Source organism: Giraffa tippelskirchi, chromosome 11 (assembly GCF_054371585.1).
Source record: "Giraffa tippelskirchi isolate mGirTip1 chromosome 11, T2T-mGirTip1v1.2.pri, whole genome shotgun sequence".
Lineage (NCBI taxonomy): Eukaryota > Metazoa > Chordata > Mammalia > Artiodactyla > Giraffidae > Giraffa > Giraffa tippelskirchi.
In genome coordinates, this window is record NC_137285.1 from 126,812,540 (window position 1) to 126,826,568 (window position 14,029).

A 14,029-nucleotide genomic window follows, 5' to 3' on the forward strand; every position below is an offset into this window, starting at 1 on the left:
GGGAGAAATCCATAACTGGAATAACCATAATAAAATGATAGTAATTGCTTTAGCACACTGATTGGTTCCAAGGTCTAAACTTTATATTGAGATCAAGAGAAATTTAGAGAGGGTCACTTACAGAGCTTTAAAAACCTTTGAAATGAAGTTTTGAAAAAAAAAAATATAGGCTTTCCTGGTGGCTCAGTGATAAAGAATCGGCCTGCCAATGTAAGACACACAGGTTCGATCCCTGGTCCAGGAAGATCCCACATGCTGTGGAGTAACTAAGCCCATGCCCACAACTACTGAACCCGTGCTCCACAACACGAGAAGCCACTGCCATGACAAACCCGTGCACCGCAACTCGAAAAAAGCCCGTGCAGCAACAAAGGCCCAGCACAGCCAAAACAAGTTCTTAAAAAAAAAAAAGATATATATGAAGACTGAATTTAAAGCTAGTCCAGTACTAAAGCACAGGAGTGGCCTAAGGACAGCTCTTCCCCACTTCCTTTACAGCCACAATGCAATTATGACCTTAAGATGACTGCATATCTATATGATCTATGCTTGCATGGATTGAATTTGACCCACTATGTGCCTTACAGATATCCTTAGATAAAATACACACATTTCATGTAATAAATGTATTTCTTCTCTGAAGGCCTTAATATATATATGCATTCTTATCTGCTCCCTTAAAAAAGAGCCCTGGATCAATATTTCAAACACTCTTGATTATACACTTGATGCCTCTTCTCCCTCAACCCCAGCAGCATTCCCCTTATTTGTGTGGCTCAGCACACTCATAAACCATTCCTCACGTAAGCTAAAAACCAAATAAAAACATAGAAGCACTTGGTTACTAAAAAACAAACAAAAAATAATACAGTGTTCACACGCAAAAAAACTTTTTAGGATATAAATGTTCTTAAAATGTGTTTCTCTTTCTACACATGGCAGAGCTCAGATTCTTTGTGGATACCCCTAAAACAGACTTACACACGGGTGAGGGCTAGATTTCTTGACTTTTGGGCAAAGCCATGCTGTTCAGATGCAATATTATCTTCAAAATAAATCTAAAAATCAACACAGAAAAAAGAAAGGGTTTTGGAGTGTAGAATTTTAGGCTCTGAGTGGTTTTTGGAGGGTGAAGATTAAGTAACGTTTTAGACACGAGTTCAGGAAAGGAACCACTGCACCAGTACATCACAGCATCATCTGAGCTGCCGTTTCTAAAGAAGCTTTAGCTCCATGGCGGGGGAAGCACAAAGAGGGGGGGCAATTCCCACTGTCACAGTGTCTGTGACACTGCGACAGCTAATGTCTGATGACTGGCAACCATCACGAGTGGTTGCCGAGGACAATCACCCCCAAGGCGTTTCTTCCTATTCGCACGTGGAACCCACAGATTCCTCTTGTACCTGTGCTGGGTACATTAAGAGAGGCCCTAACTCAGGCTATCCACCTCTGCCCGTACTCAAACTGAGTGAATGAGGACGAGAACACAAATAAAGGAGGTTTTTACAATAAGCCATCCCTCTGGAATTCAGGATGTCTTCTCTCTGCTGTCCCAGTTTCTACACCCCCCTCCCCCACTGAGGGGTGAAGGGTCAGTCAGTGTCAGGTTCCAGCGATGGACCTCCGTTACACCAGCTAATGCCAGGAAGAACCTTACCTTCCACGTTTGCAAGACGCTGAGGCCAGGCCCGGAGCTCTGCTCTGCGCATCATGTCTCCGAAGTCACTCCGCTCTCCTGTTCTCACGGCACATGCGTTATAACCCCACCCTGGGCTAGCATCCAGCCCATTTTGCATGGGTCTACAAAGACTTGCCAAGGACCACCTGCAGGAGGCACACAGATGATGATTTGATTCAGGTGAATTAAATCAAGGCCATCAAGGCGAATAAGAAAAACCCAATATTCAAATATCCCTGTTTGTCAGCAAATAATACTCCCAAGAGAATGTTCCAAATTGTCTTCAAAGTGGAGACAGAAAATAACAACATAAAAAGCAAGAATTCCCTGAAAATGTACAGATAAACAGAAAATACAAATCTAACTTCAAAGGTACTGCTTGAGGTAAATACAACACACACTTTGTCACAAGAGTCCCTCCATACCCTAAACTGAATAAACAAAGCTTGGCAAATGCTGATATCTAGCCTACATGATATATTCCAAAATACTTTTTCTCTCTCTGTCACACACAGAGAGAGAGAGAGAAATAAAGCTATATGTATTAGTACAAAATCTCAGTTTATTAATACTAATTGAAAATGGTAATTTAAATGACATCTAAAAATCTCTGCTGCTTTTTCTCTGCCTGGGAGGCCAACCTGCATCATAGCCTCTCAGCACCCCAGGAGGCTGCTTGTAACCTCACACAGGTAAAGGCAGCCCAGGAAGAAAACCAAACCTCAGAGGGAGAGGCCCGACGGAGGCTGAACTCAAAGTGGGTCCTCAGAGGTAATGTGAGGCACAGACACCCTCATCTGATGCTCAGTCTGCAATTCCCACCCCCGTGTGCTGATGAATCCAGGCCTTGGTACAAGAGCTGGGGGCCAGGTGTGCCCCAGTGAATGAAAACAACCTAGCTAAATTTGACACGGCTCTCACTGCCATGGAGCAGGGACAAAGGAGGACAAATGGACAAATGAGGAAGGCTTCCCACTGAGAGAAGTTCAAGTGCTGTCAGAGCCTGTGGCCCAAATGAAGGAACCCCAGAAATCCCAAGAGAAATTGTGGGTGAAATGAGTCGTACCTGATGTGTGGGTGTTTTAAAGGCTGTAGAATTTGCAACCTGGCAGATAGGGCCACAGTCATGGGATGGAGGAGGTTTAGTTTTAGCAAAACATCAATCACTATTTTAGCTTCAGTTAGTTCAGTTCAGTTGTTCAGTCATGTCCGACTGTTTGCAACCCCATGGACTACAGCACGCCAGGATTCCCTGTCCATCACCAACTGCCGGAGCTTACTCAAACTCATGTCCATCAAGTTGGTGATGCCATCCAACCATCTCATCCTCTGTCATCCCCTTCTCCTCCCACCTTCAATCCTTCCCAGCATCAGGGTCTTTTCCAGTGAGTCAGTTCTTCAAGTCAGGTGGCCAAAGTACTGGAGCTTCAGCTTCAGCATCAGCCCTTCCAATGAATATTCAGGACAGATTTCCTTTAGGATTGACTGGTTTGATCTCCTTGCAGTCCAAGGGACTCTCAAGAGTCTTCTCCAACACCACAGTTCAAAAGCATCAATTCTTCAGTGCTCAGATTTCTTTATGATCCAGCTCTCACATCCATACATGACTACTGGAAAAACCATAGCTTTGACTAGACGGACTACTTTAGCTTAATAATGCTAATAAGAATTTTTTTAATTGGAAGCTAATTGTTTTACAATGCTGTGTTGTGTTAGTTTCTGCTGCACAACAATGTGAATCAGTATACATATATCCCCTCCCTCTTGAACCTCTTGAGTTGAACTCCTTCTTGAGTTGTAGGAGAGCTATAAACATTAGCTTCTTTTTAATTATTTGTTTGTAAAGTGTTTTGAGAGTAAAAATGGACCGGTACTGTCTATACTGAACAATTTTTCCTTGTGGTTGTTCAAAACCACCCTACCCACCTCCCACAAAACATGCCTGACTTCAGAGTTGGACTATATATACATGCCCATCCGAGAGACAGAGGAGCTGCAGTCACCTGCCCCCATCACTGACCTCTGTTGTAGACTCTTGCACGCCCACTGTAGCCAGCCCTTTCTTCGAGACCCAGTCCCTCCCTACCATTTCCATGGAACTCTTTCATTTCTTCTACTCACCCTCCAAAGGGTGTAGGCAGAAGGAAGGGGGCTTTGGATCCTGCTGGCAGAGCATCCACAGACAGCCTGATTACTGTGCCCAGTTGCGGCCCCTCCTAACCAAAAGAGTTTCTGTCTCTCTTTTCACCTTGGTCACATTTTCAAATACCCCCTCTGTTTTCTGGCTTCAGTGTGTGCCAGGCCCCAGGAAGGGGATGGAGAAGGGAAAATCCTATACTGGTACAGACTTGCTGCTGCTGCTACTAAGTTGCTTCAGTTGTGTCCGACTCTGTGCGACCCCATAGAGGGCAGCCCACCAGGCTCCGCCGTCCCTGGGATTCTCCAGGCAAGAATACTGGAGTGGGTTGCCATTTCCTTCTCCAATGCATGAAAGTGATAAGTGAAAAGTGAAAGTGAAGTCACTCAGTCCTGTCCGACTCTTTGCGACCCCATGGACTGCAGCCTACCAGGCTCCTCCGTCCATGGGATTTTCCAGGCAAGAGTACTGGAGTGGGTTGCCATTGCCTTCTCCGACAGACTTGCTTAGGCAACATTATAAATGAAAACAGAGTTTCAACCTTAGGGAAGCTAAAGGAATTTTTAACCTTAAAAGAGTCTATAGATTACTTTTTGCATGGTATCATAGGACTTATTAGAAATTTTATACTTTATCTTAAGAGCGGTAGAAAATCTTTAAAGGGTCATAAGCATGGAGAGTGACATGTTCTAGTACACGTTTTAAAAATAAAGCAGTGAGAGAAACTTCCTGTAATGGTGGCAGTATGAAGTAATTCCATGAACCTTCCTGCAGATAACAATTATGAAATCTGGACAATATTTTTTAAAATATACTTACAGGCCCTGAGAAATATCTCAAAACAGAAGCCAGAGGAGTGTTTACTCTCTTAAAAAACTATAATTGGAAGAGGTAAGAGTCATGATAGTGTTCTCAAACCCCCAAGGTTAGAAAAGGTGGAAAACCACAGCCTCATTACCTTTAGGTTGCAGAACTGCAGAATATGTGTAAATTTAACAGGGGAACTCTGAAGTGAGAGAATTCTAGAAGGCCGAAGCCCTAAAATCTGAGAAGTCTGTCCAAATCTTTAGCCAAATGCTAGAGGGCCTTGTGAAAAAATAAGCAGGGACCAGAGAGGAAGCTATCCTTGAAAGACAGAGCTGCAGTAGACTGGGAATATATGTAAATTTGCTACTTTTAAAAAACTGAGTGAATTTCCCAACTTGTGTGCTACACATGTAGCAGAAAGTGAAAACCTTGCTGGCTTGAGGTGTCAGAGAACAGAGCTCAAGACTGCATAACAGTTGAAAATTGAGGGGAGAATCCACAGAAACAAGAGAATCACAGAAAAATGAGCACCAAAATCTGAATGTGAACTGCCCAAATCCTTGGATGATTACCAAATCACAGAGGTGCAGGGAGACCTCTGGGAGCCAGACCCCCCCAAGAAAAAATTAGCAGCAGTCGGTAACTGTAGGAACTGAGCAGACATCTCCTGCTGCACACTGTGGAAGACAGAGTTTGCAGGAAATACGAAAATGTCATTCATACTCAGCGAGGAAAAAAGGCAAACTAGCAACTGATTCTGAATGGGGCATAGATGATGGATTTAGCAAAAAGATTTCATGGAAGCTTTTATATAAACAATAAAAGAAAAATATGTTCAAAGATTTAAAGAAAAAAGTGGTTTTAATGACTGAAGAGAAAGGGAATGTCAACAGAGTAATGGAAACCATATATTTTAAAAAAATCTAAATGGAATTACAAAACTGAAAGTATAATAATTGAAATAAAAATTCACTGGTTGAACACAACAACAGATTGGAGAGGCAGGAAAAATAGAACTACTGATCCTTAAGATAACAGAACTCAATCTAAAAGAGGAAAAAAACTAAAGAAAAATGAATAGAGGTTTGGAGGCCTGAGGGATAATATCAAGAAGTCCAAAATTTGAGTAATTGCAGGCACAGAAGAGAAGAGAGCAATAAAATGGCATTAAAAGGTATCTGAATACAAACTAGCCTAAAACTCCCCAAATTTGGTGAAAAGCTAACTTCAACAGCTAAGACTCTCAACAAATCCCAGGCAGGAAAACACAAGCAAACCACCTGTAGGTATATAATAGCCAAACTGATGAAAGCCAAAATTAAAGAGAAAATCTTGAAATCAGACATTAAAAAAAAAAGATACCATGCATACAGAGAACAGTGAAACAACTAATGGCTGATTTCTCATCAGAAATGATGGAAGTCAGAAGAACAACACATTCAAAGTACTAAAAGAAAAAAAAAATCACAATAATTCTATATGTATCAAAACTACCCTCCAAAAAATGAAGTAAAAGACATTTTAAGGTAAGTAATTAGGGACATAATTTATCATCAAGAATCCTTTATGACAAGAAAGGTTAAAGGATATTTCTCATGCTAAAGGAAAAGAAGAAAACTGGAACTGGTAAATATGTGGGTCAATTAAAAAATTACATTTGGGGAGTTTATAAAGTATACACATAAAACTGACAACAACAGCATTATGGACAGAGGGGGTGGTGGATAAATGAAAATATATTATTGCAACATTCCTAAGTTTTACCTAAAGTAAGTCGTTAACTCTAAGTAGATTTATAAAGATATGCATATGCATACATATCACATACATATGAAGATAATGAAGATACATATTGTAATCTCTAGAGCAACCACTAAAAGTTGTGTAAAGAGAGATAGCTAGAAAGCCAATAAAATGAAATAAAATCGAATATTTTTTAAAATACATGATTAACACAAAAGAAAGTTGGAAAGGAGGAACAAAGGAACAAATTCCAGGTGAAACAAATATAAGACTAACGGCAAAATGGCAAACTAAAATAAAACCATTTCAATAATTACAGCAAATGCAAGTGGAACAAATATTTCAATCAAAAAGCAGAGACTGTCAGATTGGATTTTTTTGAAAAAAAAGCAAGAATAAATTCAATGCTGCCTAAAGAAATAAACTTTAAATATAAAGATACATACTGAAAATAAAAGAACTGAATAAGATACCATGCAACTGATAAACATGAAACAGCTGGAGTGACTGTATTAATACTAGGTAAAGACTTGAAAATGAGTATATGCTGCTGCTGCTGCTAAGTCGCTTCAGTCGTGTCCGACTCTGTGCGACCCCATAGATGGCAGCCCACCAGGCTTCGCCATCCCTGGGATTCTCCAGGCAAGAATACTGGAGTGGGTTGCCATTTCCTTCCCCAGTACATGAAAGGGAAAAGTGGAAGTGAAGTCACTCAGTCGTGTCTGACTCTTAGCGACCCCATAGACTGTAGCCTACCAGGCTCCTCTGTCCATGAGATTTTCCAGGCAAGAGTACTGGAGTGGGGTGCCATTGCCTTCTCCGAAAATGAGTATATAATCAGGCATTAAAAAATGTTCCATAATGACAATGAAAGGCTCAACACATTGAGAAAAATAAGAATTATAAAAGTATACTTTAAGTGAGTGCAGTTTATTGTACATAACTATATCTCAATAAGATGGGATTTTTTTTTTAAGCACAGTGGATGCAGAGGGGTAGAGGAATAGAAAGGTAATGGGCTAGAATGGAGGCAAGATGTGGCTGTAATGCAAAAAGAAAAGGCAGGTTTATAAGGAGAAATACTGATTTCAGGCTTAGATGTGTTTAGTTTGAGAGGCCTTAGAAGATATTGGCAGCTGCTGGCTGTGCAGACAAGAAGGGATTGGCGTTAGTCTTACTATAGGGTGGGAGGAAGGGGCTCAGAAATAAGTTCTTGGTTTCATTTAAAGACGAGAGAAAGAGGAGGTCAGGAGCCCTCGCGAGAGACTAAGAAAAAATGGCCAGAGAGATGGGAAGGAGCTCAAGAGTCCAGAGAAAAGGATGTTTTGAGGAAAAGGGCATGGCCAGCAGCAGAAAGCACTGCGAAGTCAGGTGTGAGCCTGGTGCTGTGGGAGGGGATGGGCAGGAGCCAGGTGTCCGCCCCAGGGCCAATAAGGCTGCTTCTGGGAGGAGTGCAGGCTGGGGCTATGGTCGTGCACTCTGCCCTTGAAGAGGCCTGCCCACCAGGCAGGTAGTTGGCAAACCCTGCTGAGCCCCACCTCGGTGCCCCCCCTCTCTGCTGTTTGACCTTTGTGCCACAGGGAAGACCCAATCCAATCCCTGCCCTCCACCCAGGAGCTCCCAGTCTGGGACACATAGATGGATAACTGCACTGCTCTGAGAGCTCCTGGACTTTGGAGGTGAGACAGGGAGCAGGAAAAACCTCAAAGAGGAGCAATGTTTAACCAGTGCCAAGAAGAAAGAGGGGACTAAGGATTTTCCAGCTGGTGAAAGGGAGGCTGCGTGTGTTCTACTTTAGCCAAAGGGTGGACCCAAGACTTAAGGATGGGTGGAGGTCCCTAGGAGGCAGGTGTCCACCCTGCGCAGGTTTCTCACAGTTGTCTGGCCAGAGTGCAAGGGACTTCCTGGGATGGGGTGAAGATCTGTGGAGGTGTGGATAAGTGTGCCAGCACAGGCTGAGTGCCCATGAGGAGGAAAGCAGCAGAGAGTCTGACCAATGCTGGTTACCACCCCTCTTCCCACCTCTTGAGAGACAGGTTAATGGGAACATAGGCTTGCCAGATTCGATTCCCATGCAAGTTGCACCCCTGACAGCTTTATCAGACATGTGCAGTCCAGCTGCAGAGGCCTGGCTGGGATGGGGCCCCAATGTCTGTCTCTTCAGAACCCCTGCTCTCCTGGCCCTAGCCCAGACACCAAGGCACTCCCCACTGAAATGAAATGCACCCTCAATGTCAGGAAGCCTGAGATGAGGTTTTCAGGCTGTGAAGTGTATGGGTTTGGGAAAGCTTGCAGACAGAGGTTCCAGGAGGACAGGTGAGTTCTGGGGGTGCCTGAATCTGCAAGGAGTCCCTGGTTCTGGTCACACAACTTACAGCCAGAGGAAGCATCTTGGAGAGGTCACAAGCGAGGCCTGTTGAGAAACAGATTTCAACAAGGACAGTCAGACTTCACTGGCACAAAGTGCATCAGTATACTCACATGGGGTTTTGTCAGTTGGGATGCACAAAATGTACAGCTTATTATATACAGATACATCTGCTGTTTGTAGAACTGCTACAGGTTTGCTGAAAATACAGGACTTCTGAGAAATTTATTTATTTTCTGACAAATTCATTTTGTATGATTGTCATCAGAGAAGAGGAAAAAAATGGGTGGTACATTTATAGTTCAACCTGCTGCTTTATGGCATATATCCCTGACAGGAGACATCTTCTATCTTGAGTATGCACTGATGAGAACTAAATCTTCCATTCACCATTTTACACAGTCTGACAGTTGGCAGAATTTTCCATAGATTATCGCCTGGCTTTGTCCGTTTCAAATATTGCTTCTGCACTCCTGCCCACGTGCTGCCAGTGCCAACCTCTGCAGGACACGTTGCTGTCACATCATGACACGTGGCCCTGCACCGTGGTGTCGCGATTCCAGGCGCACCTGCGCAGGGGGCAGTGGGCATATCCTGGAAACCATTCCACTCCAGGAGGGTCAGCACTAGCAGAACTCGACATAAAGGGACGGTGCGGACACGGCTGGATCCAAGTGAAACTCAAGCTGGACTTAACTTACCCTCTGCCTGATTCCAAAAATATCTATAGCCACTGCAGAGGAAGCAGTGCAATAGAAGTTGAAGTGGGGAAACACAGAGGTCTGAACCAACTGGAGCTACAACATTATATTTTCGCAATTTTCACAAAAACATATAATCCTGTGAACACGTTGCTAGCCCTCCACCTCTCATCCCCACACGGCCTTGAAAAGAGTTAGGGCCAATGTGGGACCGGAAGTTCCTACTGCATTAGCTCCTCAGGAAATCAGGCTACGGTTTCTTTGGGTTCCGGTTTCTTCAGGTTCCGTCTCCGGCTCAGTTCTATCCTGTCCCTCTCTGCTCCACGCCTTTCCCTGGCTCTCCAGTGCCCTAGGGAGAAAGCTGGGCATTCACTACTACAGGGAGTTCATTAGATCCCTTTGTTCCTGAGGAGCTGTGGGATATGGGCTTCGTGGGGGAAGCAAAGATAGGGAGCCAGTGGGTGAACTCAGAGGACAGCAAGGATGATAAGCTTAGACAGTAGTAGCCCTCCCAGGCTCTTGCAGGAAGAGTGCTTCGTAGATCCCAAGGAAGCGCTTGGCACTTACCTGACAGATGAGGGCCCATGGGTCAGGGAAATACCCACATCCTGATGCCTATATCTCCCCTGGCTGAGGCCAGAGCAGACCCCTCATTTTCCTGTGAAATTTCATTCTGGACCACAGTGGTGGAGGTGGAGCTTGGGAGTGGAAAGGAGCTCAGACCTAAAATCCTCAGACCTGAGTTCACCTGCTCTATCCTTACTCCTCTGCATAACCTTGGGCAAGTGACAACAGTGTCCTCCTCTAGAAATCAGAGGATACTTGTTTCATCTCCAGGCTCTTATGAGAGACAAAATGAAACAAGAGAGCCCAGGCACACAGTAGGACCTCACTGCTCCCTGCCTGGCAGAGGACCCCAAACTCCTTTGCTTGCCTGCATCCTGAATGACTGCTGAACCTCCTCAGTAGGTTAAGCAATCATGTTGACTTTATTTGTTAGCTTTACAAGCTCCTCTGAAGAGGAACTGTCACTTGGCCCCACCCCAAAGCCCCACACAATCCTAGATTTCCAATCCTAGATTTCTCCCCTCTGAGTGGGGAAAGTGCTGGGCAGAGGCCAAAGAGCCAGATGAGCTCTGCGTGAGGCCAGGCCTCAGCCTCCCACCTGAACCTTGAGGGGTGAGAGGGCCCGGATGAGCCCACAGCAACCTCTCCCCCCGTGGGCCTCTGGTTCCCATTATCATTCTTTCTCGTGTTCTCCAGACCAGCGTCTTCCAAACCCCTTTCAGCACCACTTCTGGTTCTTCTCTGGAGACGCCCTGTCTGCCTGTCCTGCCTCTCTGCACACCTCCAGACACCCGCCTGGCCACCTGCCTGGGCCTTGCTACTGAGGCTGGAGCCCGAGGAGTGGCCTGAGGGGGTGTGAGTGCTCACAGGGTCCCCAGAGAGCTAGAACTAACTCAACAGGTGACATCGGGACCCAGGGACCTCCTCCAGCTCAGTGGCCAAGTGACTCAGGGAAGGTCTCTGCTTGCTGAGCCTGTTTTCTGAGGGACTGACTGGGGTTACTGAGCAGTTCACAGGAAAGAGCCTACTTGTGCTCAGGGAAGGTGCCCCCAGGTCTTCCCCAAGAGGACCCTGCAGAGGCTCCCCAGGCTCTTCAGAATAAGCCACCCATGGTGGTCTCTCCCAGTGTGGGATGACCAGTCAGGGGGCCAACGATGAGTCTGTCCACCACCTTTGCAGAGAAGTGTCCCCCAGCTCCCACCCCGTGTGATCCTGGATGTCACCTAGGCTCTTCCCTCACATTTCATTTGTATTCTGAGCAGAATTTTACTTTGACTTTCATCTCTCCTCTCCTTTGAGTCTTGCAGTACTGTGCATCCTCTGAAGTATGAATCATCATTCCATTTTACAGATGTACAAACCAAGGCTTAGAGAAGGGTGGTGGGTGGGTCAAGCTCACTTATTGTAAGGGACATAACCTATTCAACCCAAAGCCAAAGATAGTTTCTCTCCACCCTTCCTGAGGCCTGGCAAGGAACAACATTTGAGTTGGTGATTGGGGTTGTTGAGAGTAGAAATGAATTAACAGAGCCATTCTTCCATGAGGCACTTTCAGGCCCCAGAACAGATGTGTATTGCGGGGAGGTGAGGGCTGCAGTCCAGAGTAGCTACAGGCATTGGAGGTCGTTCTTGTTTGGTGGGAAAGGCCTCCGTCTCTGGCCTGGCAAGTGGTTGGAGCTCCGGCATTGTAGCAGGCAGCACGTGGGCACAACACAGAGGTTGGCAGGGGCCATGCACGAGAGGCTTCAAATACTGGGAAGTAGAGTCTGAGCAAGCACGAGTTTTAAGCTGGGGCCTGGCACCACACAGCCGTTCCCAGGGCACCAACCATGCAGAGGTCCTGTGCTCTGGACAAGGGCCATGCCCAGGTCTCTCACAGCCGGCACACAGCAGACTCCAGCCAGGTGGGAGTTGACCACCAGAACTGTGGTCCCTGTGGGCCTTTAGTCTCCTGTGACCCTCCCTGCACCCAGCTGTCACTGCTACTGAGTAGGGGCACATTCCCTGCCCTCTTAGCAGCTTGGGGCCCCCCAGAGCTCAGATACAGAGGATGTGGCTACTGTGGGGCAGACTGCCTAGAGCTGCCCCCGGCTGGGCCCATCCTAGCTTCCTCACCTGCCTCAGGGGCAATCAGGCCTTCCCTGTCCTTTCTCCCAGGGTCAAGGGGATGAATGCCAAGGCTCTTTGCAAACATGAAGTGTGGGACTCATGAAGCATCCTTACTGAGCAGGGAAATAGAAGCACTTTTCTCTGACTTGGTCTCCAGTCATGGTCAGATTTTAAGATTTGTGGATCTTAGCTGTTTCTTGTTCAGTCACTCATCCATCCCTCTATCCATCCAACAGCCACCAACCTGCCCAGAAGCTGCAGCTAAAGCCTGGATGGCATGACCTGGCCAGCCCAGTGCCCTCCACCCAGTCCAGACCCCATAAGCAATTAGATACTCTTAGAGATGACCTGGGGTCCCCCCCTTCCACTTTCTAAACTTGGAAACTGAGGTCCAGAGAGAGGCAGGAGGGAACCAAGGCTGATCTGACCAGTTCCTGTCTGCAGCCTCAGCCTCTCCCAAGCCCCTCCCCACGCTGATCTCTGACCCTGGCCAGGCGGGCCTGGGATTTCTCAGGCTTGGAGTCAGTCCAGTGGGACAGGGGCCAGGCCACCTCCCAGGCTGGGAGCCGCACAGCCCCTACCCACCAGCTCCGGCCCAGGCAGGGGTGCAGCGTGTGGGGATGGGGTGAGGGAGGGGCCAGTGAGGCCCAAACCCCCCAGCCCCCCCACCCCCAGCCCGGCTCTCCAACACATGATATTATCTCTGGCTCTGGCTCAGGGCTCCGAGCAGGATGCGGCTTTCAACACTTCTGTCCCCTAGGACGGGCTCGGGGCTTTTTGAGTTTCTCACGGCTTGGACCTGAGGGGCTGGACATGGGCAGTGGAGGCCCCCAGCCAAGGCCACCCACCCCCCAGAGGGGCTGGTCCTCAGACCCTCACAGCCCTGGATGTGGGAGGGGGAAGGGCCACGGTGCCTGAGAGGAAGGGGGTCCCAGGAATGGTTCCTCGACCATCTCCCCCCTCCCCTCCCCCTTCTGTTGTCCATAATCCAGGGCGCCTGTTCAAGGAATTCTCCACCCGTGTGTTAGTGATTTATTTAGACTCGGCTCATCCCCCTTGCCCGGCATCCCGCCGGCAAGGCGACGGGTGACAGACCCCTCCCTGCCCGCCGCCCCCTTGCCCCATCCCTGGGGCCGTTTTCATCTCCAGCCCGGCAGGGTTGGCCCTGCTCCAGGCTACTCCAGATGGCAGGGGCTCTGCTGGACACTGACAGGCTTTCAGGGAACCCCGGAATCTCACTTCTGGAAGCCAGCCAACTCCCTAATATTCTGTGGACCATCCTCCTCAATCCTGCTGGTGGCCCTTCCTTCCCAACTGTGGAGGTGACAGGTGATCTTTAAGAGGAAGCCTTCTGTGTCCTTAATCCAATCTTCCCATCGAGTAGATGGACAATTAGAGGCCAAGAACAGCAAAGACTGGGAGGCAGTGGGGAGGTCCTACCTATCTGTTTCCAACAAAAAGACTTTTAAGAATATTGAAGACCCACCCCCAACCCACATCTAAACTCTTCCACCAAGAGAGGGTTAATATCCTCACTTTACACACACAGAAGTGAGACTTGTCCTGGGAAAGTGATCCACGGATCATCAGACTGGGCCAGAGCACAGCTTGAGCCTGTCTCTCTCCATCTCTCTCTCTCATTCAGCCTGGGCCTCCACCTCCCAGGCCATTCACTGGTCTGTGAGACCAGGACTGTCCCAGCTGCAGGGATTTGGGGTCCAGTAGGAGCTGGGTGAGAGACTGGCTGCCTGGAGCACAAACACAGCCTTTGGGTAGGGGGCTGCGGGCATGCATGTACCACGGAACACCAGTATATCATGCTCATGACCACTGTGGGGTGGTGACCAGACCTTGTCCCTTCTCAGCACCTCCCTCAGTCCTGGTAAGGGTGAGGAGGGAGCCGGCCCCTTCTCCCACAC

The 14,029-nt window shown here is 47.3% G+C and overlaps 1 long non-coding RNA gene across 1 annotated transcript in view; it reads right to left on the reverse strand.

Annotated features, from left to right (window-relative positions):
* LOC145526758 (uncharacterized) overlaps positions 1–9,620 on the reverse strand; it is a 49,018-nt gene extending 39,398 nt beyond the window's left edge. The window contains exons 1-3 of the long non-coding RNA XR_014069153.1: positions 9,435–9,620; positions 8,741–8,778; positions 1,658–1,824 (exon numbers count right to left, since the gene is read on the reverse strand). This is a non-coding gene — a long non-coding RNA (uncharacterized LOC145526758). The remainder of the gene's footprint in view (positions 1–1,657; positions 1,825–8,740; positions 8,779–9,434) is intronic.
* Between the last annotated feature and the right edge of the window lie 4,409 nt (positions 9,621–14,029).